This window comes from Triticum aestivum, chromosome 2D, assembly GCF_018294505.1.
Source record: "Triticum aestivum cultivar Chinese Spring chromosome 2D, IWGSC CS RefSeq v2.1, whole genome shotgun sequence".
NCBI lineage: Eukaryota > Viridiplantae > Streptophyta > Magnoliopsida > Poales > Poaceae > Triticum > Triticum aestivum.
This window is the reverse complement of record NC_057799.1, coordinates 10,310,672-10,317,486: the sequence shown is the minus strand read 5'-3', so window position 1 is coordinate 10,317,486 and position 6,815 is coordinate 10,310,672.

Genomic DNA, 6,815 nt, shown 5'->3' with positions numbered 1-6,815 from the left:
GAGGGCATCTCCTATGCATGGAGAAGCTTCCTGAAAGGACTGGAGCTAATCCGCGAGGGCTATATATGGCGCATTGGGGGATGGAAAGTCAGTTAATATTTGGACTGACCCCTGGATCCCCAGGCCTTGGTCGCGGACGGTTATTACCCCGAGGGGGAACAATATCCTCCAGTATGTTAATGATCTCATAGATCCGGCTACTGGGTAGTGGGATGAGAGACTCGTCAGAGAAACATTCTGGCCGGATGATGTGCATCACATACTGCAAATGCCACTACGGGACGGAGTTAGCGACTTCATTGCATGGCAGTTTGATCCCAAGGGGCTACACTCGGTTAAGAGCGCGTACAAACTTCATGTCGAGCTGTTGACGGTGGGCGCAAATGGTGGAGTGGGGACGAGCTCTCATGCAGTGGGCAACCTGAATAGCTGCACCGATGACTCGTGGAAGCGGATTTGGAAGCTACCTTGTCCCAGGAAAGTTCAGATGTTCGCTTGGAGGATCAAGCACGAGTCACTGCCGATGTTGACTAACATGCAAAGGAGGGGCATGGCACCACAAAGCACGAAATGCTACTTTTGTGGCAGAACTGACGAAGACGGGGCTCACCTGTTTGTCAAATGTACCAAGGCTAAGGAGATATGGAGGGAGCTAGCATTGGAGAAAGAGAGAATGGATCTGGAAGACATCACGGACGTGCATGCAATGTTGGATTGTCTTTGGGGCTGTGATGAAAAGAAGCGCATGAAGATACTCACATTTTGGTGGTTGTGGTGGAGTAGCAGAAACAAGCTAAGAAAGGGGGAATCACCACTTACACCAGCTGAGGTGGCCCGCAGGACCCGCAGCCTAATACTCGAATATGAACAAGTTTATACCCCGGGGCCGAACAAGTTTATACACCAGGAGATTCACAGCTCCTGGTGGAAGCGTTAGATCTCCGGAGGGTAGATTCTTCGCTGTATGCAGCTGTCATCGAGGATACGAAATTCCAATTAAAGATGTGGTTCTCTTTTTATGTAGTAGAGGCTTGTCGTCGTAGTGCAAATTCAGTTGCACATGAGTTGGCCAAGACTGGCCGTATGTACCCAGCGAACCAGTATGTGGAGTTTGAGTCCGATGTACCAGCCAATGTGGCTGCTAGTGTTGCGGGGATATACCCCGACACCGTTAAGTAATAAAAGCAATGCTTTTCCCAAAAAAAAAAATCTATGACTCTCCCTCAAAAAAAAAGTAATCTATGACTCGATCTAATCCTGTGCGTGCACATACACGTGATAGGTCCTATTTATTTTCAACGTGCAAACTGCAAAAGGAAAGCTACAGCACATGTGACATCACCACAACGTGCCAGCCTACTGAAAATAGATTTCCAACGTGACAGAAACTAAAACACAACAAGGTTTATTATATGACAGAGGTGTCCTCACAGACGAGCTTTTTATCAAGGATCACCTTTAATCCCGGGTCAAAAACAACCGAAATTTTTATTGAGGATGGAAGATCGTTTTTCTACTAGTGAGTGCTAGCAGGAGCAGCAATCTTAGAGTCGCATAAGGTAAAGCACCAGCATTGAAAGGTATGACAGGTGCCGTTAAGGTTGTCGGCTTCGTTATTGCATACTCTGTTGCAATCGTCGTCCTTAATCCATGGCCAGCACGGGCCTTGATAAGTACCGCTCAGGTGCTCGTTGCAACCATCCCAAAAACCTTCCGATGACTCTGCATGATCGGATGATTCAGACATGAACGTATATATATGCAAGAGCGTCGTCGGTTAGCCAGCGAAAAGAATAATTGAGAGACAACATCGCGTCATTCGACTTGTTATAGCTTGTGCGTGTACCGTACCGGCAGTCAGGATGACGAGTAAGAGGACGATGGCGGCGGCTGCAGAGAGATTCTTCCTTGGTGAAGGCTCCATTGGTACGTTGTAAGAAGCAACGATCCAGGTGAGTGTGAGCCGATGAAGGATGAGTTACTACTAGTGAGCAGAAGTTTGGCAACATATATAGTATAGAAAGGGAGTTAGAGAGGCCTAATTGAGGATGCCATCATGTAATAAGTAGATACAAAAACATTCGGAGAAAGCAATGCAATAGCACCTCCGGAAGACCGGAACGAAGTTTTTCATTGTGCAAAAGCAACGTGGGAAACAAAGGCGATGAGTAGGTGGCCGGCGCACGAGGCGAACAGCACCGCCGTGAGCACGAGCGGCCGCGGGAACCTGTAACGCGCCAGGAGGGACTCGGAGGCGTAGCCGGCAGCGACGCGGCCGGCGTAGTTCCAGTGATGGGGGAGATGAATGCGTCCAGGGTCTCGGGAGGGTACGGCCCCAGCGACGGCCTGATCTGCCCCATGTCGTCGATCGCCGTCAGCGTGCCGCCTGCGGCACAGGCGATGGCCGCGAATAGGATCAGAATGTCCACGCTCACCAGTGCCTGCGGGATCGAGTAGTCCTCCCGTGCGCCCACTACGCCAGAAAACGTTTTTACTGGCGGGAAAAACATCACTGTGCTGGCGGGTGCTCGCCCGTGCTGGTGGGTGACATAACCGATCACCAGCACAGTGGTTCACTGCGTTGGCGGGTGACATAACCAATCGCCAGCACATTGAACCACTGTGCTACCGGGCAACATAAGCACCCGCTAGCTCTGAGAAATTCTATGCTGGCGGTTGGTTTTGCCACTCGCCAGGAATATTTATTTTCCCACCCTATTTATTACTGCCCGTTATTTATTTATAATTTTTATTTTCCGCCAAGGTTTAGCCGCCAAATTTAAATATTTATTTCCAACCACATAATAACGAACTTAAATAATAAATAATTCACATTACTAAAAATTTCATTATTTTCATTATTCATCAAAATTGAATAGTAAATAATTCACATAAGTCAACAAATGGAATAGAGCTATACTTCCATCTACCACTTATATCGTCCATGCACGAAAACCCCCGCATTTGTCCACCGCCAACTCGCCTTTTGGATCAAAGAATAGCCCTTTCTCATGACAAATCTTAGTTTGGATGAAATGAGCCATGTCCCTACAAATGTTGACGATTGCTTGGTTCGAGCGCCGAATTACAAGTGCCAATCCTAGGCAACTGCAGGTATACAGTAAATGAAGATTAGGATGTACTCCCTCCGTCCATAAATACTTGTCGGAGGGAGTATTACCATCAGGAAGTTAGCACATTGCAGTGTATAATAAGAGACTTAATTACGTCTGTGGGGTCGTTCATCCGGTACCTCCCATTGTTTCTGAGGAACTCGCACACGTTCTGCATAGCGCAGTACCGGGCGGTTGCTTGTGGCACTGCAATAAAATAGAAAAATGATGAGTTGTTATAAATGACAAGTCTATATCTATCTATTTATCTATCTATTATATATAAAAAGTGTGTGACGGGCTCACCAGAAAAAAAAGAAATATGCTAGAAAATCCCATAAAAATCAGAAACATCCGACCATTTATTTAATAGACTAGAATATCATAGCTTCCTTTAACATAAGGACTCTCGCCGCCCACCAAGATGATTTGTTTATACCTACTGTCGATCGATTGGTCGTTCCAGCTCGAGCACATGTATGCATCGAGACTTGTCGTTGATGTGTAAGCTGTCGTGTTAGCTCGGTATCTACGGCCGATCCATCGGACGTTCACCCCAACTTCATTTACGGCTACGCTCCGGCACCGCCCTCGAGGTTCCTCTACAAATTGGTTTTTGCGCCATCAAATAAACACCAAGTTCTTAGTAGGTTACCTACAACTTCATAGGCGTAGGCAAATACTGGGCAAAGGGCCACCACATCGTGCACAAACTCATCAAACTTTTGATAGGTCGACCAAGTAGCGCCGATCCACTGAATGTCGATCATCGTGGTGCATGTAAATAGCATGCAAGTAAGCATGAGCAATCCGAGCGCAGATATGCAACTTGATCCGATTCCTTTTTTTATCGGCATGTTGCATATGACATAATAATAAATAGGTATCCGTAAATAAAATTATTCATACACAAACACATTCTCGTCTCGGTGTGTACATGCACGCATCCTACAAGAGTGTAGGCACCTCTTCTCTCAGTTTTCATGTCTCATTAGTAGCTTTGGTTAGGTATACCATACATAAATGATGGAAGACATGTTATTATATCAAGTGGCTTATAATCCATGCAAAAAAAAGACGTGGCTAGCGAGCGTTCGGGCGCCTGCTCGTATGATCCAGCGCTCTTACCCTATATAGAAAATGCAACCGGTTCCTCCGCACGCGCTTCCAAAAAAAGAAGCACCCAGGTCCCTTGCCACCATCTCCCCCATGTGATCCTGTTAAATCAGCCTAGGTCTTGTCGTCACGTACATTTGTTGGGGTTCAAAAATTCTTAAAAGTCATAACTTTTGATTCAAGTGTCGAAATTCAGTTCCGTTTTCACCGTTGAGTTTCTCACGATGAGTTCTTCAAAACTAGATCCCATATGGGTAGGTTTCGTTAAACTTTTTTTTGGCAACTTTGGGTGCGATGGAGGCAACTATAGTGCTACACGGAAGAAACTTCTTCTTTTTTCCTAGTAGACTGTGTATTAGGTTGGTTTGCATAAAAATGAGAAAAAACACAAAACATCATACTCCTTTAGTGCTATATACAAAACAACTTCGCTAGACTATGTGTATCTGTGAATTTTGCTAACATTACCCCAACTTGCCTATCACGGCTACTCAGTTGTCTATTGTTTGAAATGGTTCGTTGCCTACGGTTGATGCTCAGTTGCCTATAAATACTATGAATTGCCTAACATTGATGCCTAGTTACCTGATATTGGTAATTAGTTGCTTATCATTGCTGCCCAGTTGCCTAACTTTGTAGAAATAGTTGCCTATAATGTTGTGAAGTAGTTTATCATTATTTTTCTAAGTTGCCTACAAATACTTTGAAGTTGCCTCGATTCACCACCAAGTTTTCTACCATAACTAGCAATAGCAGACAAAAAGAGTATCAACGGTAGATGACATTGTAATATTATAGGCAATGTAGAAATAGCAACTTACAAACATGAACAATAGAAAACTTAGAAGTACCGGTGGGGAAGTTAGGAGAATGTCATACAAAATTTACTAGGACACAAAATGTAGCGAAGTTGCCTATTTTTAGCACTAAAGTTGCCTCTAGTAGAAAGAAAGTTGCTTATGAAGGTGATGTGATGTTATTTAAGTCTGTTTTGAAGTTGTTCTCTATTACTATTTCATTCCTTATTGTTGGTAATTAGTTACATTTAATGAAGTGAAGTTGCTTCTGTTTAGCACTAAAGTTGCCTCATCTGGCATTAAAGTTGTTTTTTTAACATTAGTACATATCCATGTGGGGTTTAGTTTTGAAAGGGCTCATCGCGACCTGGGTAGCCAATACTCACGCACTCAGTAGTGTTGTCGGGCAGACTCCCCCTAGAAAAGGAAAAGACATGGATTATATACCATCCATCCCCACATAGTTTTGAAATTTGAAATCATGATAGATGACTTAGATCCCATAAAAACCTTTTAACATCGTAGGCAACTTAGGTCCCTTATAGACAACTTCCATAGTATTTTAGGAAATTGAGGATCACTCGTAGCCAACTTCGTAGCGACGTAGGCAACTTGGTTTTTGAAGCCATGTTGGAGAAGTTTCCACTATATGATAAGCAACTTCCACAGTATGGTACGAAACTAAACAATCTACAACTTAGTTTCTGAATCATGGTAACCACCTATTACACTAGTGCACATAGCTGATTAGGAGGTTACTAGGCGAATTCACTTGTACACACGGTGCAATTCCTGTAGCATCAAATTTGCTGATTTTTAACACTAAAGTTGCCTCATATAGCATCAAAGTTGCTTTTGAAAAAGTTGAGCAAAACATATCCTTATGGGATCTAGGTTTGAAGAGCTCGTCGCGAGGAACCTAACGATGAAAACGGTTCTTTGTTCCGACATCCGTTTCAAAAGTTGTAGCTTTTTGAAAAAAAATGTAACAGAATAAATAGGTGACGTTAGCACATGCATGTGCATCGGCGGTGGCTATCCACATGCACGATGATCCAGTCCCCACACCCTGGCACCAACTGTTGTGTTAAAATAGTCAAGGCATCAGCACATGCATGCATCAGACGCCTCACGCGCGTGCGCTCGCAACGCCCCGATAGCGCAGCTGCGCGTTTAAGTATTTAGGAAAAAAAATAGCACAACTATTAAATGAAATTAGTGACAATACACAAACAAAGCACATTCCACTAACATAAATCTTTATATATTAAAAGTGCTTGATGAGCTCACCGGAAAAAAGAGAAATATGCTAGAAACTTCTACAAAAATCAGAAACATCCAACCATTTATTTAATAGACTAAAAATTTTGTAGCCATTAGATGTGATTTAAGTAAAAATAATTACCCACCATTGCCATTAGGAGAAAAACCTTTTGTTCATGTTGGTTTAATATCAATACGTAATAATTATCCACAATTTTCATTATGAGAAAAACCTTTCGTTCATGTTGCTTTAATATAAAAAAACATAACAACGTGCAATTCAAGAAAAAGACAGGTGACGTGACGTGCATGGGACTTCCTCCAAAACAATAAAGTACAAATCTACATGCATGACATTGGTGCATAGGACTTTCCTCCAAGAAAATAAAAACAAATCTACATGCATGACGTGGGTGCATAGGACTTTCCTCCTAAAAAACAAAGCTACATATATGGCATGTTGCTGAGAAAGAAACGTTCATAAGGCCTTACATAATACTAGCGTGGTGGCCCTTCTTCCTATTAA